The sequence below is a fragment of the Myotis lucifugus genome, unplaced genomic scaffold (assembly GCF_000147115.1).
Source record: "Myotis lucifugus unplaced genomic scaffold, Myoluc2.0 scaffold_74, whole genome shotgun sequence".
Taxonomy (NCBI): Eukaryota; Metazoa; Chordata; class Mammalia; order Chiroptera; family Vespertilionidae; genus Myotis; species Myotis lucifugus.
Window position 1 is genome coordinate 5,098,207 of NW_005871122.1, and position 27,029 is coordinate 5,125,235.

Here is a 27,029-nt window from a genome sequence, read left to right on the forward strand (position 1 = left end):
CTCTCTGAATGGAGTCTCAAGATTTTCTGAGGAGATTATAAATATATATATATATATATATATATATATATATATATATATGATTTTTTTTCTTTCTTTCTTGACATGCCCCCTAGTAAATCTGCTAACCCCTCTGCTGCCTCACTTTGTCCCCAGGCCTGGTCCCCACTAGACAAGAAGCCTGTCAGTCTAATGGGAACAGTGCTCTCTCCCCAGAGTTCACAGTGTAGAGCTCCACTTTGGGGACCTAGGGCATCTCTGAGATGTGCTGGTGTGGGCACTGCCTCTCCAAGGGGAGTGGTGATGCTTGATCGGCATCGGGAATGTATTGCATGATCAGGAATGGCACCGATTCAAATAAAAAACAATAATTTTATTATTTAAAATAGATTATACCGAGGAATGACGAAGGCCAACACCAGACCAAAGAAAAGAAGAGAAGCCAAAGTCGCCCCAAACCCTAAAGTAATCAAAAGATCGAAAAAGAAAGTCCGCCATGGAGAACATAAAAACAAAAGAAGAACAGAAAAGAAAATGGAGATAGCAAGGAGTGCCGGGGAAGTGATTTTTCCCCTTGGGACAGCTTGGGCCGTTTCCCCAGAAGGCCCTTGAGTAGGGCCCTTCACAGGCAGCTCCTCTTCTGACGCAGGACCCTGCACGGGTCCCAGCGAGGGTTTTTCTTCCTCTGCTGGTGGCGCCTCAGTTCTGTCCGCTGCCGGCCCTGGCTCTGCCACTGCAGCCTGAGAGCTGGAGCTGACAAGGGCTCTGAAGGTTCACACGCCCCCAGCTCTGCCTCTGGCTCCTCAGGTGGGACTCTCGGTGTTACCAGAGTAGCCTCTTCTACCCCCTGGGCTGGTGCTGGAGTTGTGAGAGGAGAAAAAGTCACCCCCATGCCAGTACTGCCTTGTGCCCCCCAGACCCAGCACGCAGCTAGAGCCCAGGATCCACCACAGGACATCCTCCGCCGCCCAAAGTCCAGCAGCTGGGTGGTCTGAGGCCAGTCTTTGCTCCAGGCCAGGCTCTGGGGTGCTCCCTGTGTGTCTGGCAACCATCCCTCCCCATAAGCTCACATGGACCTCCCCACCCATTCCACCCCACCATCCCACCTTCTCACCCTTCGGCTCGGCCTCCTGAGGCTCCAGGTCTTCTCGCCTGTGCCTGCGCCTGCTGGGAGGGCCATAGCCCCAGCACTGCAGGAAAAGGCTGACAAAGGCCATCCGCCTGTTGGGACGGAGCGGCTTCGAGGTTGGAGGCCTGCAGCGCCTGGGTGGCTCTGCTGGAGGAGGCCTTCTCCCTGCCCCCGTGGGCCCTGGTTCCCCAGACGCCCAGGTGGCCACACTCACTTCAAGCCTGCTTTGGCCTGAAGTGGTGTGGCTCACCGGCCTGTCCCTGCTGGGCTTGGGGCGGTGGTCTTCACGGACCAGCTGCTGCTCCTCTTTGACCAGCAGAGACCTCTTCTTGGCCTGGCCTGAGGTCTGCAATGACAGTGACTGGCAGCTGACCGGGAGGACTCAAGCCTGGCCCTAGTCACTGCTGCTTCTGCCCACTGGGCCTTCTGCTCCTGGATTGAGTCCAGCCCTGTGTCTACACAGACATCCACCGAGAGGAGATGAGACTCACCTCCAGGGCTCAGGACGGACCTCGGGCAGAGGGTGCCACCCACACTCCATGTCCACCCAGCTAGCCTTGACCTGGGGTGTGAACATGAATGGTCCTGACTCCGGAACCCAGCCTGTTCTGTTCGGGACAGACCCTCCCCACGTGAACACTCCCTTCACCCCCTAGCCCCCAAACACACGGGGAGGGGACATAGGGCTGCTCAGTTGGGATCAGAGGGGTGGCCTGGCCCAAACCAAACCTCCCTGTGTTACCTCTTGACCCCGCCCGGAAAAGGGCCACAGGCGTCCTCTCCTCTGAGTGGGGCTCCGGCGGCGACCACGACTAAACACACTCTCATTGCTGCCTCTCTGGAGGCATCGGCCTCGGGACAAGGGCAGACAACACGAAAACATGGTGTCTTCTCCAATGTCTCTATCCGAGTGAGATGGGAGGGGCAGGGACAGAATGTGGCTGCCTGGTTACCTGGGTTCCAGGCTCAGTTGGGCTCCATTGTCAGCATGTGAGGTAGGAGTTGAACCTGCAGTCCTTTGGGCCACAGGATGATGCTCCAACCCACTGAGCCATATCCGCCAGGCATAGAGTAGGATTTTTTATACATGTTTGAACATATGATAAATGAAACAAATATCCACACCCAGAACATCATTGTCAATACTGCTCAAAGAGTGGACAACAAATTATAACATTTAATTAAACACAACATATAATATAAATGTGTGTTTCTTTTTTTGCAATAGTTACATTGGGGCATTCCTATTTTTACTATTAATATAAATAGCTAGCTGATTTCTTTCTACTCTCTAAACCAGCTATTCCAATCCTATTACTCGCGTATCAGAGGTGACATGGGAACTCATTTTTTGGTTGATTTTTCTTTGTTAAATGGCATCTAAACATATAAAATAATTATCAAAAATATTCATCTTTGTTTTAGTATGATTGCAAATATCAATAAATTTCTATATGTGACATGGTACCAGAGTTAAGTTAGGGTTTTTCAAATGCTGACACGCCGAGCTCAAAATGTTCTCCATCACTGGTCTAAACAGTATGTGTTGAGAAAATGATCCATTTAAAAGTACAAATGAACAGAAAAACAGGTAATTTTTACAAAAAGGACAATTTCTTTATAAAACCACAGTTAACAATATATAAACAGTAACGCGGAAATATTGGGACTTAAACATCGAAGAAATGCAAATTAGATCACATATATTTCCATTATTTCATATTTTCAAAATGTTATTTGAATAAAAAAGAAAAAGCAGATAAACAACCCATTTCAGTGTTGCTAGTCCTATACAATAAAAGCATAATGTGCAAATAGACGGAACGGCTGAACAGTGGAACGACCATCCAGGCTACCATGTGGGAACACGTTATGACACTGACTGGCACCAGGCCAGCCAATGTGGGTATAATTTGATTGATTGGTCAGGGGTCCGGTCATTTCCCTATGATCACCCCACAGAAGGATGTCCCGGCCACTGGCTGGTGGGGTGATCAATCGAGAAGCTCCATGATCACCCCAAAGAGGGAGGTCCAGGCCACTGACAGTGGGGCTGCAGCAGGTGAGTGGGGCCTCTCTTTGCGAGTGAAGCCCAATCCTGGATGCCAGCGGCCAGAGGGAAACCCGGGTCTCAGTTGCTGGTGCCAGCAGCAGGGGAAAAGAAGGAGTACTCTTGCATGAATTTTGTGCACCAGGCCTTTACTAACAGTATAATTCAGTTATTTAGAAAGTTAATTTGGGAATAGAAGTGCAGGGCTCATTTATAATACAAACTTAATTTTCTAAAAACTTGCCTCTTATTAGAAATTCTGGTCTAGCCAGTGTGGCCCCTAAATGGATGAACATCAACCTAGGAACCAGGAGGTCATGGTTCAATTCCCAATCAAAGCACATGACCAGGTTGTACACTTGATCCCAAGTAGGGAATGTACAAGAGGCAGTTTACCAATGATCCTCTCTCATCTTTGATATTTCTATATTTCTCTCCTTCTTCCCCCCTCTCTGAAATCAATAACAATATATTACAAAAAACAAAAACAAAAAAAAACAACTCTGAGCCCTGACCAGTCTAGTTCAGTTGGTTGAGTGTTGTCCTATCTACCAGATGGTCACTTGTGCAATTCCCTGTCAGGACACATACCCAGATTACGGGTTCAATCCCCAGGCAGAATGTGTATGGGAGGCAATGATCTATGTTTCTCTCTCCCTCTCCCTTTCTCACTCTCTAAAAAATTAATAAAAACATCAAAAAATAACAAAAAAAAACAACTTTGATATTAGAAAGCAAATGCGTAAAAAATATGTTAAGAAATAGAAATTTTCACTTTTTAGCTCATAACCACTTTTTGCAGGCAAACTATAATTTTTTTATGAAACAGTGTAACAAACAGTTATTTTCATCCAGGTATGTCAACACTAAATGTACTTTTTATATTTATCCTTTTTTTTTTTGTGCTTGAGAAAATCCAGAGTCTTAAAACAGTTTTCTTTTTTATCAAAACTTATTTTTTTTCTCAACATCACCAGTATTATAATTGGCAAGAAACTACTACACGTTATTCAAAGCTCAACAACCCTTATTCCATCTATATACATAAAAGCCTAATATGCTAAGTTTCCCTCCGCCCATCCGACCAGTCACTAAGACGCGCACTGACCACCAGGGGGCAGACACTCAATGCAGGAGCTGCGGAGCTGCGCTGAGTTGGTAGTGGCAGTTCTTGGGTGATGCACCCCGAAACCAGAGAGGAGGGAGCCCGATTCCTCGCAGTGCCACCTGATTCCACCTTCCGTCGTGGGTCATGTTGTTGCTGAGGCACTGTCGGCCCGTATCTGGTTTACCGCACACTTGCCTTTGCGTTCCACACCCTGTTCGACAGAAACTTTGCAGAGTGCCCTCTTGTACTCTGGGACCCCTCGGGGGATGTCAGAGAAATTGTTTTGGCCAGATCCCCACAGGCCAGGCCAAGGGACCCCACTTGCTGGAGGGACCCCGCTCACTCTGCAGACTCCAGGGAGGGACCAATGGAAGTTGGCTCCAGGGTGTGTCTGGCCCATCTTGCCCAGTCCTGCCCCCTGGCCCCCTTCTAATTAATGTCCTTTATATGTGCACAAATGCATGCACCAGGTCACTAGTATTATTATAATACCCAAAATGTATTGTGGGGGAAATCGTTGTTTTGACAATGTGAGTCTCTACTTATTACTATATCTAAGCTATGTTGTGCATTAAGAAATGTGTAAAATAGCATGGCCAGTATAGCTCAGTGGTTGAGCATCAACCTATGAATCAGGAGTTCACAGTTCAAATGCTGGTCAGAGCACATGCCAGGGTTGCAGGTTTGGTCCCCAGCAGGGAGCATGCAGAAGGCAGCCAATAAATTCTTCTTTCTCATCATTGACCTTTCAATCTCTCTCTCCCTCTTCCTTCTACTCTGAAATCAATATGTGAATACATATATATTGCGTAAAATATATAGTACTCAGCAATCAATTTATGTCCACTTTAGTATGAATATTTGTTGTGTAGTGAAAGCCCATATTGACCCTGCCTTGAGTGTGACAGGGGGCAGTGCCCCAACCCCCCAATCGGCCCTACCCTGAGTGTGACTGAGGGTGGCATCGCAACCTCCCGATCCACCATGTTCTGTGCATGATGGGGTGGCGCCCCAACTCCCCAATCGGCCCTGCTCTGAGCCTGACCAGGGGCTGCACCTAGGTATTGGGCCTGCCCTCTGCCACCCAGGAGCAGGCCTAAGCCAGCAGGTCATTATCTCCCGAGGGGTCCCAGACTATGAGAGGGCACAGGCTGGGCTGAGGGACCCCCTCTGCACCGGGCCTCTAGTTTTAAAATATTTGTTAATCTCATTTTTATTATACTTAACATAGAGAAAATAGAGATAAGCAAATCTTTAAGAGGTAATTGGTTTAAGGCATTATCCTATACTAGAGGCCCTTTGCACAAAGAGATTCGTGCAATAGGCCTTCCTTCCCCTGGCTGCCAGCACCGGTTTTCCTCCAGCACTCAGGACCCAGGCCTTTGCTCCGGCCGCACCAGAGAAGCGAAGCCTCTTCAGCCTTCAGTCTTTGCTGTTCCGGCCGGATCCCTCATTCTTTTCTTCTCCAGCCAGAGCCTTCAGTCTTCACTGCTCCGCGCCCGTGTATGCAAATTGACTGCCATCTTTGTTGGGTTGATTTGCATAGTCATCCTTATTGGCTGGTGGGAATAGTGGAGTGACACCAATTTGAATGTTTCTCTTTTATTAGTGTAGATGATTAGGCAATCATAGTCATTGAATTTTATTGTATAAGAGGCCTGGTGCAGGAAAATCATGTGCGGGTACAGTCCCTAGGCCTGGCCCGCAATCAAGGCCTTCTTCCCCCGCTGCCCTCAGCCAGCCTCGCCCCTTGCTACCACCCACCCCCAGTTCCCCATTTGCAATCGGGTGATTGGAGCCTGCTGGCCTGGGAGAAGAGGTCAGCTGTTCCGCCCTCTCGATGGCCTTGCCCCCTCCACTGGTTGCCCTATGGGTGTGGGCTGACCAGTGGGGTGGGGGCCTTGGCCTGGCACCACCCACATTCCCTGCCTGTTGGGAATGAGAGTCCCTGCTGGAAGGGCCAGAGGCAGTTTTATGGAGGTCCCACCCCTGATCAGGTTGGGGGGCCCCACTGTTGTGTGGGGTTGGCCGGGGTGAGGGGCAATATTTGTTCTGGTCTCTGGTCATTCTGGTCATTTCGGCATTTCGGTCACTGGGCTTTTATTATATAGGATGAGCATATTATTAGCATTATGAATGTTTGCAAAAACTATTATGCTAAGTTAAATAAGCCTATCTGAGAAAGATAAATATCACTTGATCTCACTTATTTCTGGAATCTAATAAACAAAATGAAGTGACCAACAAAATAAGGCCCGAAGCATGGAGGCTAGAACAGACTCACATACTTCAGTGTGGGGATGGGTGGATGAGAAGAGATAAATCAAAGAAGTTATATACTTATATGCATAGCCCATGGACAAGGACAATAGGGTGGTGAAGACCTGTGGTGTGTGTGTGTAGGGGCTGGGAGCAAAGGAGTAAGAGGGGAATGGGAGACATCTGTAATACTATCAACAATAAAATATATATTTTTTAAAGGAAAAGGAACAAAACAAAATTCTATCCAATAGATAACTAGAGTCTATATTGGTATCAGATGAGTATAGTTTTGTAAAAGAGATAATAAGGAGCATTATATAATGAAAAGGGGTCAATACATTAGAAAGAAATAACCATCTACAAGTTATATGTACCTAACAAGGGAGCTTCAGGATACATAAAACAAATAGTACATATAGAACTGAAAGAACAAGTTCACACTTAAGATAAATTTTGGTTATTTCCAAATTTTAATAAGTTTTAGTATAAATAGAGGTAATATAAAAATTATACAAATGATCTGAACAACACTATCAACTTACTTGCATAACCCATCCAGTGGTAGCACCTGTATTATTTTCATGGGTATCAATGACCTTCACAAAGATATACCATCACAAAGCTTCACCACATGCAAAATAATTATAATCATATAAAAATATATTGACCATAAAAGTTAAACTAGAAATTAATAATGAAAAAGCTTCTTGAAATCATCAATAAATTTCAAAATTCCCTCTGAGTCAAGAAAGAACTAACCAAGCAAATAGAAAATATTTGAGATGAAGAAAGGTGAAAACAAAATATAACTATTTTTAGTTGCAGTTATAGTCATTCCTAGCTGAAAATTAATGGAATTAAATGCTTGTATGACACAAGAAAATAAGCATTTAATTAAATCATCTAGGCTTAAACATTAAAAAATAGAAAGATAAAATTAATATTAGGAATCAATTTAACATAGCAAACTAATAAATCCTACATAATGAAAGCCTAGCGACTAAAACAGTGGAACAACCAGAATGACCAGAGACCAGAACGACTGCCCCACCTTGCCCAAGACAGCCCCGTCCTCCAGCGGGGACCCCCACCCTGATGGGGGGGTGGCAAGCCTACAAACCCCTTGCCCTGGTTGGTCCCACCCACCAGCAGGGACCCCTACCCAAATTGGGGGTGGGGCTAGCCTGCACACCCCTCGTCCTGGCTTTTCCCACCCTCCAGTGGGGACCCATACCCTGATTGGGGGCATGGCCAGCCTGAAAATCCCTCGCCCTGGCTGGCCCTGCACCCCAGTGGGGACTCACACCCTGATCAGGGGCATGGTTGGCCTGAAAACTACCCAAGGCCCCTTGCCCCAGACGGCCCCACCCCTTAGCGGGTTCCCCCAGCCCAATTGGGGGCCCCCACCGGTGCACCGAGCCTCTATCCTACATACCAGGTGTACCAGTTAATAATGCAGATTTCTTTCAATAGATGGAGTTACACATATGTTGATATATATGCCATTGGTATGTTTGCTATTTTGTATTGACAAGCTTCAAAACTTCATATGTCAAATTTTCTTAAGGTGTTAACATCATAGATATTTTTATGATTAAAAATGTTGAATTTCATGCCAAAAAAAAGAGAATTTGTGTGAAGTTTTAATTTGTTACTTTATTTTGAAGAAAAGTGCTGCTGAAAGTTATCGTGTACTTCAGGAAGCTTATAGTGAACATGCTCTATGTCAAAATACTTGTGAATGCTGGTTTAAACGCTTTAAAAGTGATGATTTTGAAGTAAAAGACAAAGAATGTCCAGGTCAATCAATAAAGTTTGAAGTTCAACAATTACAAGCGTTATTGGATGAAGATGCATGTCAAACTCAAAAACAACTTGCAGAAAAATTAAACATTGCTCAGCAAACAATTTCCAATTGTTTACAAGCAATTGGAAAGATTTTAAAGGAAAGAAAATGGGTGCCACATCAACTGAACCAAAGACAATTGGAAAACCAAAAAGTCATCAGTAAAATGTTGCTTCAACGGCACGAAAGAAAGTCTTTTTTGCATCAAATTGTGACTTGTGATGAAAAGTGGATTTATTTTGAGAATCCCAAATGCACAAAATCATGGGTTGATCCAGGTCAACCATCAACATTGACTGCAAGGCCAAATCACTTTGAAAAGAACACAATGCTCTGCATTTGGTGGGATCAAGAAGGTGTGGTGATGATAAGCTTCTAAAACCAGGTGAAACCATTAATACTGATTGCTATGGACAACAAACAATCAATTTGAACCACACTTTGTTCATAAAAGGACCAGAATGGGCCAGAAGAAAGGGCAAAGTAATTTTGCTTCATGATAACCCACCATCACACACTTCAAAACTAGTTAAAGACATGTTAAAAGATCTTGCCTCGGAAGTATTAACCCACCCACTGTATTCACCAGACCTTGCTCCTTCAGATTACCACTTGTTCTGATAGATGGCACATGCATTGTCTGAGCAGTACTCCAAAACGTATGAAGAAGTGGAAAATTGGGTCTCTGAATGGTTTGCCTCAAAACAAGAAAAGTTCTATTGGAATGGTATCCAAAAATTACCTGAAAGATGAGGGAAATATGTAGCTAGTGATGGACATTACTTTGAATAAAGCACTTTTGATGTTTCTCTTGAAATTACCATGTTTTCTTTGATTACAAAATCCACATTATTAACTGGTACACCTGGTAATAAAAGGGTAATATGCAAATTGACCCTCTCGGAGGAATGACTAGAACGACCGCTCAGACCAGTCACTATGAGGCACACTGACCACCTCTTGGTACTTTTCCTCGGCTGGCAGGCTCTGCTCCCTCAATGGCAAATGGGGAATCTGAGGTGGGTAGCGGGGGCGGGGTTGGCTGTGGGCAGCTGGGGAAGATGCCCCTGATCTCAAGCAAGGCCTAGGGACCATACGTGCACACGAATTTCATACGCTGGGCCTCTAGTCTATAATAATAAAAGTGTAACTCACTAATTAGACTGGACATCCTTCCAGATGACCTCCAGGACAAAGCCAGGGCTGAGAGGGAAGCCCGGGTCCCAGGTGCCGGAGGGAAGCCGGTGTCGGCAGCCAGGGGAAGGAAGGCCTACTCTTGCACAAATATTGGGCCTCTAGTTTAATATAAAAGTGCAAAATTTATTTGATAAAACCTAAAAAACATTTGTTAAAGTAATTAGAGCAGAACAAAATACATAAAGAGCCATAAAAGGTACGTAGATTGGAAGAATTAATCTTAAAACATTTGAGGGATATTAATGCTCCAGTTGGTTGGATCATTGTCCCATTCACCAAAAGATTGAGTGTTTGAGTGTTCAATTTCTGGTGACAGCACATACCTAGATGTGGGTTCGATCCCCTATTGGGACAGTATGGAAGGCAGTTGATTGATGTTTCTCTCTCACACTAATGTTTCTCTCTCTCTAAAAAAAAAAAAAAAAAAAAATCAATAGAAACATATCCTGGAGTGAGAATTGAAAAAACAAACAAACAAAAAAAAAAACAGAATTACATCAAACTAAAAAAAAATTTTAGTAAAGTAAAATGATCAACAAAATGAAAAGACAACCCACTGAAAGGAATAATATATTTGCCGATACATCTGACAAGGAGTTAACACCCAAAATTTACATGGAACTTATGAGATTCAACACCAAGTAAACAAATAATTCAATTAAAAAATGGACAAAGGTCATGAATAGACACTTTTCCAAAGAGGACATATAGATATCCAATAGACATATAAAAAAATGTTCAGTTTCACTGGTTATCAGAGAAATGCAAATTGAAACCACAATGAGATATCACCTCACTCCTGTCAAAATGGCTATCACCAATACATCAACAAATGGCAAGTGTTAGTGAGGATGTGGAAAAAAGGGAACCCTTTTGCACTATTAATGGGAATGCAGATTGGTAGAGTCACTGTTGAAAGTGGTATGGAGTTACCTCAAAAAATTAAAAATGGAACTGCCTATGACCCAGTGATTCTACTTCTGGGAATTTCTCTGAAGAAACCTGAAATACTAATTTGAAAGCATATTGTCCTGACTGGTTTGGCTCAGTGAATAGAGCGTCGGCCCGTGGACTGAAGGGTCCCAGGTTTGATTCTAGTCAAGGGCATGTACCTTGGTTGCGGGCACATTCCCAGTAGGAGGTGTGCAGGAGGCAGCTGATCGATGTTTCTCTCTCTTTGATGTTTCTAACTCTCTGTCCCTCTCCTTCCTCTCTGTAAAAAATCAATAAAATGTATTTTTTTAAAAAAAGGAATATATTCCCCTCATGCTCATTGCAGCGTTATTTACAATAACTACAATTTGAAGCAGCCCAAGTGCCCATCAGTAGATGAATGGATTAAAAAGCTGTGGTAAATGTTTACAATGGAATAGTACTTGTCCATACTAAAGAAGGGAGTCTTACCTTTTGCATACCATAAACGAGCCTGCAGATTATTATGCTAAATGAAATAAGCCAGTGAGATAAAGACAAATACCATATGATTTCACTCATATATGGAATCTAATGAATAAAATAAACTGGTGAACAAAACAGAATCAGATGAATGGGTACATGGAACATATTGACAGCTGATTCTATTTATATGAGTCTTAAAAAGGCAAAACTATAATGATGGAAAGCCAGTTAGTGGAGACCACAGTCTGAGGAATGAGGAAGGATACAGTGTTAAAGACAGCAGACTTTTTTCTTCTTTTTTTTTGAGTTTGTGCTAACATTTTCTATACTATTTTTGGAACTGGATACCTTACTGCATAAATTTGCCAAACTCAACAAACCACATAGCTAAAAAGCATGATTCCTTTTGTCTGTAAACCAAATATCAATGAACCTAAAAAACAAAAATTAAAGTAACAGGAAATTAAATTTTAGAAAACAGTTATGGAAGTTAGTGACACACCGGCTATTTTCATTTTTTGAGGGGTAGCTCTGTTAATATATTTTCTCTGCCTATATTCAAGAACCAGTCTTTTCTGGGAGACATGACTTGGGCATATATAGAGTACACTTCCTGAAATTTTGGGTCTGAAAGAAATAAACATATTTTATGTTTATCTCTAATGGCATCTAGAATCACCAAAAATCAAAAGTTGCTAAAACTTGTCAAGCTAGTTTCTTTAGACACTATTCAAGTTGGTGAAGAGAAGGCAGAGGGAATTGGAAGGATTTGTAGGAAACACATTACTGAAAACAACAGCTTGATCTCAGAAAACAAGGAAAAAACATCAGGGATCTTATGCTTGCAATTTGTCATGCGTGCTATTTCATGGAATTTGACAGTGATGATGATGTGAATCAAACAATAAATTTACCCAGGTCTATTATGTATATAACTCCACAAAACTATTTTAGTGTAAGCTTTTCTTTATATTGTAAGGATTATCTTCTGTTTACTCTTCAGGGTAAGGTATATTGTAAAACTCAGAAATTCATTTTGAATGGAGTTATTTGTTCTATCATGAAGTATAGGTAGCAATCAGATTTTATATATGGGTAAAGGGCCTCCCTATGGCTCATATATTTTGGGTTTTCCTGAATATGTACTTATTTTTCCCCTTAGATTTAGATATTCATAACAGTATAATACAGTTGATTTGTGTTCTCTTTTTCCTCTTTATCCCCTTAGTCATGGTATATTTTATTGATTTCTTTAAAATAACTGAAGCCACAGTCAAATACACCACTTACTCCAAAGCAATGTACCTCAATGTTCAATCTGTATAAAAATTAATAAATATTATAATAACTAAATGACATGAAGAGATAAAACACAAGTAATTATCACGATGTGTCAAAATAATAAAAATACTTTTTAAGTAGTTTTTTCTTAGAAGTTTTTATGCTAAGATTAAGCTCCAGCACTTCCTTCAGATTTCAGATATAGTCTATCCTCTGACAGGAGGCTATAATTTATTGCCTTGCTGTAGTCCAAGACTTGTTTACCATTACTTATAAAAAACCTACAACGTATTTTTCCCATATGAGCAATGGTATCTTATAATGGTTAATTTAATTTCCTAAGCCAAACATCCATATTCTATTAATATTATATAGTAAAATACTGCACTTTAAGTTAAAAAAAATTATAATTAAAATATTTTTTTTCCTGCCCAAATGGTGTGAAAGTCAAATATTCTTTAAGACTTCTAATTAAATTGGCTACAAGTACACTTTCCTATGTATGCAGTCAAGTGTTTAATGTGTGATGTATAATTCCTTTTGGATCAGCATTGCTTGGACCTGCTTAGAGACCTGAAGCAAAAGCTGTTTTAGCCCTAACCAGTTTAGCTCAGTGGATAGAGCGTCGGCCTGCAGACTGAAGAGTTCCAGGTTCGATTCCAGTCAAGGGCATGTACTTTGGTTGTGGGCACATCCCCAGTTGGGGTTGTGCAAGAGGCAGCTGATCAATGTTTCTCTCTTTGATGTTTCTAACTCTCTATCCCTCTCCCCTCCTCTCTGTAACAATCAATAAGATATATATATATTTTTAAAGCTGTTTTACAAGACTGCCAGTATCAGATCTGACATGTCATTGTCCTTACAACAATGAAAAGCTATACAGTCTAAAACCCTGTGGCTTTTCTAACACCCATCAGATAATTGAAGTAGCTGGACAAACCACAGTACTGACATATAGAAAGCTGGCACATACAGAGGGAACCTGAGATTTTATTACTAAAGCTGCTAGAATCAATAGGATGATAGGAAAACTAAAATGGTTATTTCACATAATTTCTGTAGGCTGAGTTCAGAATATTGTGCACGTGAGAAACTCCCAGGGTCCACTGTCATAAGTGGCCCAACACGGACATGCAGAATTTTACATAAGGATTCTCAGCAGTTTCCCATGTGAGGATCTGAGGAAGATCCCTTCATGGCCCTGGTCAGGGTGAGGGGGTGGGAGAGCACCGATCTGGAAAACTGCCCCAAATCTTCTCCCTATAAAACTTCTAATCATAGGGGGAATACATTCCCCAGAAGGAAATTCTAAAGTCTCACCACAACTTGAAGAAAGAATTCTGCCCCAGCTCCAGTCTTCTTGTCTTACCAAAGGGGTAAAACTTCAATAGAAGACAGGGTTTCAGAAAGTAGATGTGAATTTGTTCTTAGGAAAGGAATAGATGTCTGAGGGACAAAAACCTATACCCTTGGAGGAGGGACAGAAATACTTGTGAAAGACAAACCCCAAGAAATAATCCATGAAAAGACTGAGACAAAGTCATGAAATTATGGAATGCTCTCTTCCCTATGTCCTACCAGCATACCATGAGTCTCCAAGATACTAAATACAAAGTGCAGCCAAAAGAAATGTCAGACACAGACTCTCTCTTAGGAGTTATACAAAGAAAAGCTAAAGGTATTGGGGTTGGGGGTGGGGATGGACATCTGTAATAGTATCAACAATTGAAAAAAACACACATTAGGTGACAAAAATAAGGACACTAAAGAAATTTGATGTCTATCCTATCAATACCTACAATGTACATCAGCATAGCTCAACTCGTAGTCAGATTAACATAAATCCTCACAGTGAAGGTCTATTTATTTCAGTACTTATTACTCAATATAAAATACCAGATTCAATAAAAATTACAAGGTATGCAAAAAACAAGAAAAAATATTCTGAGGAAGTAAAGAAGCTACCAAAACCAGACTCAGACATGACACATGTAGGAATTATTGGAGAAGAGATTTAAAATCAGTATTAGAAGGCCCAATAGGAAAAATAAGCAAGGTGCTAGACTATGTAGATAACATAAGAAAGAGGTGAAAACTATAAGCAAGAATAAAAAGAAAACTCCAGAAGTTAAAAATACAGTACTATAACTGAACAATGTCTGGGACAGGTTTATTAATAGACTTTTCACAGCTGAGGAAAGAATCAATGAACTTGAAGATAGATCAATAGAAACCTCCCAGAAGAGAAATATGAATTAAAAAGAAAAAAAATAGCATTCAAGAACAAATAATTTGTGCATTATAAAGCAAAGAAAGAGAAAGGTGGAAGAAATATTTGAAGTAATATGGCCAAATACTTTACTAAATTAATGACAGGCACTGAGCCCTAAATTAAAAAATCTCAGAGAAGCTCAAGCAAAATCAACAACAACAGCAAAGTAAAGACAAACAAACAAAAAACTAGGCTCATATTCAAACTGTAGGAAAAATATAAAATAATATATTGAATAAAGATTTCAAAAAACTCTAACATATAGATAAACAGTAAACAAGAGTTTCAGCAACCTTATCATCAAACAACCTTGCAAAAAGGTGGTGTGTTGAAACATTTCAAGTGTTAAATAGGAAACAACAACAAAAACACCTAGAAATCTCTATCCAATTTATAATCAGTGAAATTAACTTTTGAAATTGAAGGGAAAATAAAGTCTGAGAAATAAAAAAAGAGTGAAGTCATTTCTAGCATACTTGCTCTGAAAGAAATGTTAAAAGTTCTTCAGGGAAAAAAAAGATATGTAAGAAAATTGTAACTACATAAAGTAGAGGTTTACAAAGGTATAAGTGAAAACAAAATGAAGTATTTTATGTTTTTGTTTTTTGTTGATATAAAAAACAGTTGCTTTTTAAAAGCAATCTAGTAACAGTATATCAGGTATGTATAACCTATGGATAATTGACATAAGTGACAGCGATGCCATAGGTATGGGGGTAAGGAATTGAGGAAACTTCTTAAAGGTAACTAACTGAGCACTTTGGCTCTTGATTAAAAACTTATCTGGAGGGTAAGAGATCAACCGAAGGACTTGTATGCGTGCATATAAGCATAAAAAAAAAATTTATCTGTGATTTTTCAGGTCTGACAATAGGCAAGTACAAAGGCTGTGCCTGTCATGTCTCACATGGGAATGCTGCCTTCCCCACACCAGACTTGGGGCATAGCCCATGCCTTGCCGCCTTTGAAGAGAATTGTAGGCAAGGTCTGAGACCCCCTGGACATCCATGCTCTTCATATATTTAGATTTTTAACCCCAGCAGCTTCATTCCTAAATTGATTTATATGAGGCCTTGGGCAAAAGTCTTCTTCAGGGTCCTCTTCTGAGGCCCCCTTTTGGGGGTGTGAAGGGGACAGGAATCCATGAAGACACTTTTCTCCATGCTGACTCAGTACCTATACCTTTTACTCCTGTACCTTCCCCAACCTCAGGGTGCATAACAGTGCCGGAGTCTTTTTGTCCCTCTCTGTCTTTTGGGCTTCTTTGTTTTTAGCCTCTTGCTGATTATCTTTTTTTATCGTTAATCCTCACCTGAGGTTACTATTTTCCATTGATTTTTAGAGAGAGTGGAAGGGAGAAGTAGAGACACAGAGAGAAACATCGATGTGCGGGAGACACATGGATTGGTTGCCTCCCACACTTGCATATTTAGCCTGCAACTGAGGTACGTGCCTTTGACCAGAATCAAACACGAGATCCTTCAGTCCTCGGGCCCACTTTTCTCTTGCTGATTTTCCATTGCAGTAAATGATTACATACTTAGCTGCTTTTTTTTTCCTGGATTGTTGCTTGAATTGACTACTCTGACATCTGACAGCTCAGCTTTTTCTCACCCAGCTCAGCTGAGTTCCTAATAGTAACTGCAACACACATACAGTGTTATAGCAATACTAGAGGCCCAATGCATGAAAATTCATGCAAGAGTAGGCCTTCCTTCCCCCGGCGGCCAGCACTGGCTTCCCTCTGGCACCCTGGACCCGGGCTTCCCTCCTCTGGCTGCTGGTAGGGACCCAGGACCCGGGACCCGGGCTGGCTTCCCTCCAGCCAGGGCTTTGTCAGGAAGGACGTCCGGAATGATGTCTGGAAGATGTTGGTCTAATTAGCATATTACTCTTTTATTATTATAGATGTGATGGTGCACATACATTATTTAAACACACAAACTGTAAACCCTAGGATAACAAGTAAACTAGTTTTTCTAAAAAAAAAAAAACAGAAGGAAAAATAATACACAAAGAGAAAATATAAAATGGTATCAAAGAGAAAGAGAATTTGAAACCTCTCTGTTATAAATTGATAGATAAAACAGGTAGAGCATCAGTAAGGATAGAGTTGATCTGAACAGGATTATAAATTAACTTCATTGAATTAACATTTATAGAATAACCCATTCAAAAACAGAAACACATTTTTCTCAAGAAAGATTTACAGTTAGACCACATTCAGGCCATAAAACAGCTTATCTGTGCAAGCTGATAAGAAAGCCTGAGCGCTGCCCCCTTTGGCAATTACAGGAAGTTCAGCCCACACAAGCCCAGCCTCTGAAAAACTTCACCACAATCTATCCCTTAGCCACTTCAGATACCCAGCAGGTCTCTCTTTTCTGCTTTAGAAAAGTATTTTTGCACCTATTTGGGCACCAGCCCTAGTCTCCTTAGAAAACCTTATTATGTGAACAATAAATCTTTTTATACCTTTCTGCTGCCTGTGTGGTGTAATCAGTCTCCACCTCCAAACCATATGTACCAGTATGTGTGTGTGTGATTTACACACATTTAGGGTATATGTCAGTGATGGCGAACCTTTTGAGCTCGGCGTGTCAGCATTTTGAAAAACCCTAACTTAACTCTGGTGCCATGTCACATATAGAAATTTTTTGATATTTGCAACCATAGTAAAACAAAGATGTATATTTTTGATATTTATTTTATATATTTAAATGCCATTTAACAACGAAAAATCAACCAAAAAAATGAGTTCGCGTGTCACCTCTGACAAGCGTGTCATAGGTTCGCCATCACTGGTATATGTGGTATGTGTGGAATAAAACACAATGACGGATAACAGGTAATCAAAAATACTATCATGAAGGCCTTAACATTTACTTTAGTTTAGAATAATATATAATTAAATATATTTGATGTTCTTAAATATCCCCTAATTAGAAAGAATTGTGTGTTTATTTTTAGATGCAGTTAATTTAGCCACGCTTTTAAATGGTTTAAGAGTAGACAATTCTTTCTAATTCATTGAATCTTTTCAAGTATTGTTGCCTCGCTCATCCTATCTTGAGTCCATGTTTTTTTCTACCCCCTACTGTTTCCCATATAAGAAAACCTATCTGTAAATCTGAAAATAAAAATCCTTCTCACCCAATACAGATTCCTTGAAAAGCTAATAGAAAAGCAATTGGAAAAAGAGACAGGGGTTCTTCTTTACTTTTCTCTCATCTTCTCTGTTTGATATCTTTCCCTCATGGCTTGGATTTATTTTGGTCTTGGTTTGTGATCACATGCTAATTTGCACAGCTCAGGACACCCAGGTGCAACATATGCTAGCTATCTATTGTGGTAAGAGCACATTTTTTTAGACACTTCTTTTTTCCAAGGTCTAATGGTTTACATATCCTCAGGACCAAACTTTCCTAAACAGCAGGCAGTAGAAAACTCCACTGATTATTAATAAGTGTTTTCCGAACTCTATTTTGACATCCTACAGCTCGCTACTGTTTAATAGCTGTTATGTCCTAATAATTCTAGTAATATCAGTAGATAAAATAACTCACAAAATTACTTTTTTGATAAAAATTATAATTGTGCAGAAGTTTGTAGAATGTATGACATTTACACCTTGTTAATTTTAAAATGCTTTCAACCAAGGTTTCCCTATATTAAATAAACAGGTTTTTTATTATTAATTCACTATTATTTTAAACAAATTTTAGCAAATAGGCCATATATTGGAAAAAAAACACTAGTAATTTTGCCAACATGAAAAAATATTACATATCTACAACTATAGTTTACACATTTAAATGCAAGTCACCGTTCATAAACAATGGTCCATGAATGCTTAGCTCGTGATCACACCCCATTTTACACAGTAATTGGTTCTGTTGTCACGTGGCTTGACTTTCTGCAGCGGTTTTAAGTCCAGCCCACCCATGTTCCAACACGCACTAAGCCACGCCCCAGCCGTGTGCATTTGTTTACTCCCAGTGATCAGAGAATGCACACATTGACTAGACCTATTTAATATAATTTTAAAATTACTGTAATATATATAGAAAGCTCTTCTGTGAAATTAAACTTTTCATACATAATTTTAATTACACAAACATGTCTATAGAAGCAAAAATAGGTAAACTAACTAATTTGTCAACTTTTTAAGGTACACATTTGGAAAACTCACTTTATCATATAACAGAATTTTGACTTTAATGGACACCGCCTGACCCTAATTAATTCATTATATCAAGGTTTTACTATATGCAGAACCAGAAATGTCAGAATTATTTTTTGTTTAGTAAATGTTCACTAAAATTTTACTGTGTGCCAGGAATCCACTATGAGGGGATTCAACATAAATGATACAGATAACATTTATTTTCTAGGTGCATATAACTTACTAATGGACACTTAAAGACATTCAATATTATCTGATTTAATTTACCAGCTAAAAAGGCAAGCATACGTAGTAATTAAAGAGAGGCAAAACCTAATCTTGCCATTGATGAATATCTTCTGGATTCTGGTATTTACATAATCTAATTGATCTCATAACAACCTTCACAAGAAAAAACCTGTAGCATACTAGATAAAGATACTGAAAAGCAAATCCAAATGAAAAAGTAACTTCCCTGTAGGCAACCAAATATAAGGCAAATGACAATTCAAATCCCAAAGCGTCTAGCTCAGTGGGTCTCAACCTTCTGGCCCTTTAAATACAGTTCCTCATGTTGTGACCCAACCATAAAATTATTTTCATTGCTACTTCATAAGTGTAATGTTGCTACTGTTATGAATTGTAATATAAATATCTGATATGCAGGATGGTCTTAGACGACCCCTATGAAAGGGTCGTTCGACCGCCAAAGGGGTTGCGACCCACAGGTTGAGAATCGCTGGAGCAGTTTTGAGTATAAGTAGATACTATGGTCTGAATGTCTGTGTCCCCCATCCCAAGTTCATATGTCAAAATCCTAACCCTAAGATGATATAGTGGGTGGGACCTTTAGGAGATGCTTCCGTCACGATGGTGGAGCCCCAGTGAATGGGAATAGTGCCTTATAAAAGAGGTTACAGAGATATCCTTAGCCCCTTCTGCCATGTGAGAACACAATGAAAAGTCTCAGACTTTGAGACCACAACTGTGACAAATAAATATCTCTTATGTAAAGGCAACCCAGTCTGTGATATTTTGCTATAATGTCCAGAAAGGACAAAGACAGAAGATGACTTGTATAAACTTAAGTAAATAGTTTTAATAGTGTGGCCATTTTCAGGCTCACATATAATTAATAAAACCTGTAAATATAAATAAATTTTATATTGATATTAAAGGGAGGTAGGTGATTAACAGAAAGACAAGAAAATAAATTTCATTTTTGCTAAGTTTGCAACTGTTATTTAGACTTTCCTCTTGACTTTAGACAAATTATTAATATATTTGTGTCCCCACTTACTGTATAATAAACAATATTAATACTGAACCTACCGTGCAGATGGTTTATATGATTCAGTCAAGTAAACTGTTAAGAGCTCAGAAGACAGAAAAATACACATAAAAGTAGTAAGAAATAAATCCTGAATTATATTTCCTCAGAATGAAGATTTTGTGGTATGTATTCTATTCAAATTCATAAGATACTTCTACTTCCCATATCTCTCATGCCAAAGGTTTTTATTTTGAAGACAAATTTATTAACAAATCAAGACTTGTGAAAAGAAAAGAAGAATGAAGAAATTAAATGACCAAGCAATATGATGTTAGACATCATCACTATATAGAAATATAGAAATAAACTTAAAAATTAACTAAGGTACCCAAGTTAAAGGAAATGCCTATGGATTTATAATCAGGAAATCTGAATACAAACCCTCATCTAGAATTTATAGTGTTTGACTTTTGCTAACACTCTTCATTTTTCTATACTTCAATTTCCTCATTTGAAATACTGGAAGATTATTGAGTCCATGATACTGCTGCAAAGGTGAAAAAAAAATGAAATGTTTGAAAAAGTCATTGGCACATGGTGTAGCATACAGTAGAGGTTCTTTAAATGCTTGGTGATTTTTTTCATAATCAGTTAGTGAAAATCAAAGGAGCAGGAATGTGTAAAAGTTAAAAAGAAGACAAGGGCAAAGAAAAATAAAAATGAAGAGAAAATATAAATCTCTGCATTATTTTACCGTTTTTGACAAATAAATTTAGGGAAACTAACTAAATAGGAGTTGCCTGATAGATATGACCTTGTCCTGGGTAAGAATCTCCCTGGAATTACATATGGTATAGAATTTTTTATAAGCATAGACTAATCTGTTATATAATTATAACACTAATGTAATAATAATCCAACTAATTCTGCATAACCATTATCTAGGATATTTGATAGTTTCCTTGCTTTTATTTTTCAGTGGGAGGAAATGGTTAAAAGGATTAAGACATCATAATTTTGCCCTGACTGGTTTGGCTCAGTGGATAGAAGGGTTCTGGGTTCAATTCCTGTCAAGGGCATGTACCTCGATTGCGGGCACATCCCCAGTCGGGGGCATGCAGGAGGCAGCTGATCGATGTTTCTCTCTCATTGATGTTTCTAACTCTCTATCCCTCTCCCTTCCTTTCTGTAAAAAAATCAATAAAATATGTATTAAGAGAAATCATAATTTAAAGTATATGCACCTAATGATATAGCTTTCAATCCTGGGGCTGTGAAGAAAAGAGTTTTAATGGTTTGACAATATGCAGATCTCAGGAAGACTCCCTCACCTATCCAGCTCCCACTCAGTGATAATGTGAAGACTGGTTGCCTGATTATCCACTGGGTTGGAAATGCCAGTATTCGAAGAGTTTGTAGACTTTTATTGTCTATGCTAATTTTTTTAAAACTAGTATGCTTGTTTTGGAAATATTTACAATTTGAAGAATATAAGCCCAAGGATATAGTTTTTCATTTTTCTAAGTTTAGTTGAGCAAACTAGTGAGTTCAGGAGACCCAGGGACCACTAATCTCTTCAATTAAATACCACACTAAACGGCTTTGGGAATGTTTGTTATCCATTTAAATAACTATAAGGAGGAATGTTTTGATATTTCCAGAAAATAACACTAGTAAAATACTTTATTTTGTATTGGGCATTGAATTATTTATTATCATTGTATCTTGAGACCTAAAAAAATATTTTTTATAGAATCAGGACTAGGAAAATCTATGAACTTAAAGCATTTACATATGTTGTATTTTACATGCAAGAATGAAAAGTTTGTATTGAACTTATCATTTAACTTTGAATATGACAAGAAGTATTAGCCATGATGACTTTGTTTGTGTAATATATTCACAATTATATTTAGTTACAGTGATTCCAACTGTGATATTGTTTGACACAAAACCATTTATGGTCAATATTGGAATTCAGAGTTACCTCTTAAATTATAGTCTTAACTTTGCACTATTACCATGTAGCATTGTGCTACTTGCAAATCATTAAGTGAATTCACAGTTCTTGGCTTAGTAGCCCAAAACTTAATTATATTAATTCCTTATCACAGAAAAGCATGGACCATTAAGTCACTTTTAATACAAAATTGTAAAATTGTTTTTTTAAGCCAAAGATATGTTTTTGTTTTTAATTGAGGAAAGAGAGAAAGAGACATCAATGTGAGAGAGAAACATTGATAGGCTGCCTCACACATGCCCCGTTACTGGGGATCACACCCACAACCTGGGTATGTGCCCCAGAATAGAACCTGTGACCAACCCTTCTATGTGTGGGACAACACTCTAACCACTGAGCACACAGGTGAGAGCCAAAGTTGTAAAATCTTTATCAGCCTTTCTGATGAAATTTATAACAATCATGTTTGACCTGAAATGATAGATAATTAGAGTATCAATTAAACAAATCTAAAGAGATTATCTTAAAATTAAATAATTCAGAATCCATTTAAAATATATAAAACTCAGTTGAAACTAAAGAGAAACTGAACAAATGGGACTACATCAAAATAAAAAGCTTCTGCACAGCAAAAGAAACCATCAACAAAACAACAAGAAAACCCACCTCTTGGGAAAACATATTTGCCAACGTCATATCTGATAAGGGCTTAATCTCCAAAATTTATAGGGAACTCATACAACTTAACAAAAAGAAGATAAACAATCCAATCAAAAAATGGGCAAAGGATCTAAATAGACACCTTTCAAAAGAGGACATTCAGAAAGCCAAGAGACATATGAAAACATGCTCAAAGTCACTAATCATCCGAGAGATGCAAATCAAAACAACAATGAGGTACCATCTCACACCTGTCAGAATGGCCATCATCAACAAATCAACAAATGACAAGTGCTGGAGAGGATGTGGAGAAAAAGGAACACTTGTGCACTGCTGGTGGGAATGCAGACTGGTGCAGCCACTATGGAAGGCAGTATGGCGGATCCTCAAAACAATCGGAACATTGAATTCCATTTGTCCCTGTGATCCCACTATTAGGGAATATATCCCAAGAAACCAGAAACACCTATCAGAAAGGATATATGTAACCAGATGTTCGTAGCAGCACAATTCACCATAGCTAAGATCTGGAAACAGCCTAAGTGCCCATCAGTAGATGAATGGATTAGAAAACAGTGGTACATCTACACGATGGAATACTATGCTGCTGTTAAAAAGAAGGAACTCCTACCATTTGCAACATCATGGATGGAACTGGAGAGCATTATGCTAAGTGAAACAAGCCAGTCAATGAAGGAAAAATACCACATGATCTCACTCATTCATGGATAATAAAGACCATTACAAACTTTTGAACAATAATAGATACAGAGGCAGAGCTGCCTCAAACTGATTGCCAAACTGCAGTGGGAAGGCCAGAGAGAGTTGGGGGGCAGGAGGGAGGGGAGTAAGAGATCAACCGAAGGACTTGTATGCATGCATATAAGCATAACTAATGGACATAAGACACTGGGGGGTAAGGGAGGGTAGGGGTGTGTCAAGGGCGGGGGGGAAAAAAAGGACACTTATGTAATACCCTTTGTAATACTTTAAGCGAAAAATAAAAAAATATTAAAAAAAAAAATAAAAAATAAAATAAAATATATAAAACATTATATCATACTTATATTTAATAATTTGCTTAGCCATATCTGCTAATTATTGGGAGGTAATATCCTAAAACTTCTTTTGAATCATAAGTTGTTCAAAAATGTATATATCTGGAGACTTCATTTGTTAGACAAAATAATATACATTTTAGAGAGTCATTGTTCTCTGGTAAGAAGACCTTCTCTGTGAATCAAACACTCTCTCAGCAATGGAAGATTCTGATTCCTCTTTATTCTTCAGATAGAGTAGAAAAAGTACAGTGAGCTCAGGATGATATATTCCTTCTCACTTAAGGAACAGAGAAGTTACAAAGAGTCTAGGATAAAGACAGTTCAGGGTGGAGTTCTAATATAGATAAAAATGTATACAGTAGTTTTGATTCTCATAGTGATTCATGGAGGAAAGTCTAGTATCTTTAGTGATTGTAGAAGTGGATGGAGGGGAAGATTTCATAATCACAGATGAAGTGTCTATGACAGCTTTGGCAGCATGTTGAGAAGTGCCTTGGTGAATTTCAGCTTAGGGAATACAGTCACTGGTGTAACAAATCAGATGAAGATGATTGGTCAAACCCACTCCCATAAAGTGAGCATTTGGCGCAAGAACTCTTCTGGAGATAACACTGGGATTAACTGAAAGAAATACGGCATTTCAAAGGAGGCAACAGGCAAAGACTGTCCCCACATACTGAAAGTTTCAGTGATGTTCACTTGGAAAAACTACCATGGGAAACTGAGTTTACTCATTCGTCTCACCCAGTTCCAATGTGAAAGTATGCTACTCCTGTTATCAAAGAGAAAAGACACTTGGTAGTTTGTGCTCAAACAGCATCTGGAAAAACTGCAGCATTTTTCTTGCCCATCTTGAGTCAGATTTATCTATATAGTCCAGGTGAGACGTTGAGGGCATTTAGGAAAATGGAAGGTACAGGTGCTGCAAACAATAACCAATCTCTTTGGTATTAACACCAACAAGATCTGGCAGTACTGATGGATAATGACCCCAGAAAAATTTTATATAGATCTGGTTAGTCCTTGCACTGTCACTGTGGTACTGATGTTAGCCAGCAGATTTGATTTAGGACATGGATGTCACTTACTAGTATCTTCTCCCAGACACTTGGTTGAAATGATAGAAAGAATAAAATACTGGATTAGACTTCTACAAATACTTGGTGTTGACAATACTGACCCAAAGTTAAATATGGGGTTTGAATCTCAAATAAGTAGAATACATAAACAAGATACAGTGCCACCCAAGGAAATTCACACCATGATATGTAGTGTCCTCTAAGGAAATACTGATTCTTGGTCATGATTTCTTACATAGCTTTTTGGCTACAGAAAGATTTAGCCCTAGCTCTGAAGACACCACACAGAAAGAGTCAGTCATTTCTGCTTGACCTCCTAAAACAACAGGCAAAGATGCACTGACAATATTTGTGGAAACCAAAAAGAGGGCAGATTCTCTCAAGGGTTTCTTATTCCGTGAACAATATGTTTGTAAGTGTGTCCATGAAGAGTGATCTTAGAAAAAGAGGAGAGGCCTTCACTAGTTTCTCTCAAGAAAAAGCCAAATTCCAGAGTCTGTAGCATTAGCAGCAAGAGGGCTGGATCCTTCAAATGTGAAACAAGTTATCAATTTGAATTACTGAATAATAATATAGACATCGCATTGGCTGTACAGGACTTGTAGGAAATCATGGCCTTGCTTCTTGTTCTTCAACAAAAGGAACATAAATATTATCAAGGATTTGTTGGATTTTCTTCTGGAAGCTGAACAAGAAGTGTCATCTTGGTTAGAAAATATGGCATAGAAACACGGCCAAAAGATGGCAGTCACAGGCATTCTAAGAGGAATAAATTCTGTGGAGGATTTGGTGCCAGAGCTGTCCACATAGTAGCATGCCAGCCATTCCAGCTCCAAAGTGGCTGTCGCAGCAGCAGCAGCAGCCCTAGTGGTGGAGGCGGCCACCATACCAGCAGAGTTGGGTGGAGGTTGCTACGGAGCCGTTTACAGCAACGATGGTATGGAAGAAATGATAACACCCAAGGGGTGGACAGTATGGCAATGGAGGATGCTTTCCAGTAGATCATCCTGCTAAACAAGATGATATGGAAACCACATGAAACTTAGCCAGTCTATGCCTTGTGTAGCCTCTAGAACACACTGAATTACCAACTGTGTCACTCCACTACTTCTATGTTTTAAAGGAGCTCAAGGTCACAAAAAGAGATGAGAATAATAGCAAGCCTGTTTCAAGGGCGGTTGGAAGACTTCCTATGCTATAGTTTGTATTCACTCCCCTTCTGACTGCCTCCATCCTAAACTGCATTTATTATTTTGTGTGTATAATTTGTTGTTCATATACTGTGCCTAAGAACTCTATATCAACTTTTATTTTGATGTCTTCTTCACTTATTAATGCTCAAGATATCAATTATTGACAAAATAATTTACTTAACTTGGGATACTTTTTAAATTCTGTATACTTTGAACTTGAGCACACTCACATACAAAACTATTCATTATTAAAGTGTTTAAGGAGAAGGCTGACTTTAATATAGTAAACTTCTATCATAAGGATATTTTTCTTCCTGAGTATGTCATTATAGAGAACAGCAGATATATATATTTTTAGATTAAAATATTGGTATGGCAATTCCATTCTTTTTCTTTAATATAAGAATGTTCTTTGCCTTATGTTTATAAGGAGACCTGATTCTAATAGAGTAAATGTCAGAGATGCAGGGGATATTGAAAATTACTAGAGAAACTCAGTGAGTCCTGATGAATCTATCTCCTCAGTACAGGGAAATTAAACAGTACCTGATTACTGTTTGCTAAGACTGGGCTCATCTGTGCACAATTTAATTTATGGTTTTAATTTACCTTTAATGCAAAATATAACTTCCAAGGATTTAATATTTTACTTGTCCTTAATAAATCTGCTGTGAATGTGAGTTAGTTGTATATGATTTTTAGAAGCAATCTTGGAGCCTAAAAAAATCCAACTAAATCACAGTTTTTAATGTTTGCTATATATATAAAATATGCCTGCAATAATATTTCAGTATTTAGTGGTGACATTTGCTTTGAATGGAAAAGAGCAAAAGATTAAAAAAAAACCCACATCCCTTATAATTTTCTATATTAGCATATTTTAGTAAGGCAGGACATATGACTCTTGAAATGGCTAATCTTCTGGATATTCAATTTCAAGTGATTGGTGTTTACAAAAAAAGAGCTCAAGGAGCAAAATCTAGGAGGATGAAAAGAAATGAGATGTTTATTGTGAGTCTCAAGGATAGAAGTTAAAAACTCTTAATCACGAGCTAAAAGTTCACAAAATTTTGCTTATTCTGATTACATACACCC

The 27,029-nt window shown here is 39.0% G+C and overlaps 1 pseudogene; it reads left to right on the forward strand.

Moving 5' to 3' along the window:
* Positions 1 to 402: 402 nt before the first annotated feature.
* LOC102416975 lies at positions 403 to 25,742 on the forward strand (annotated as a pseudogene).
* Positions 25,743 to 27,029: the final 1,287 nt, after the last annotated feature.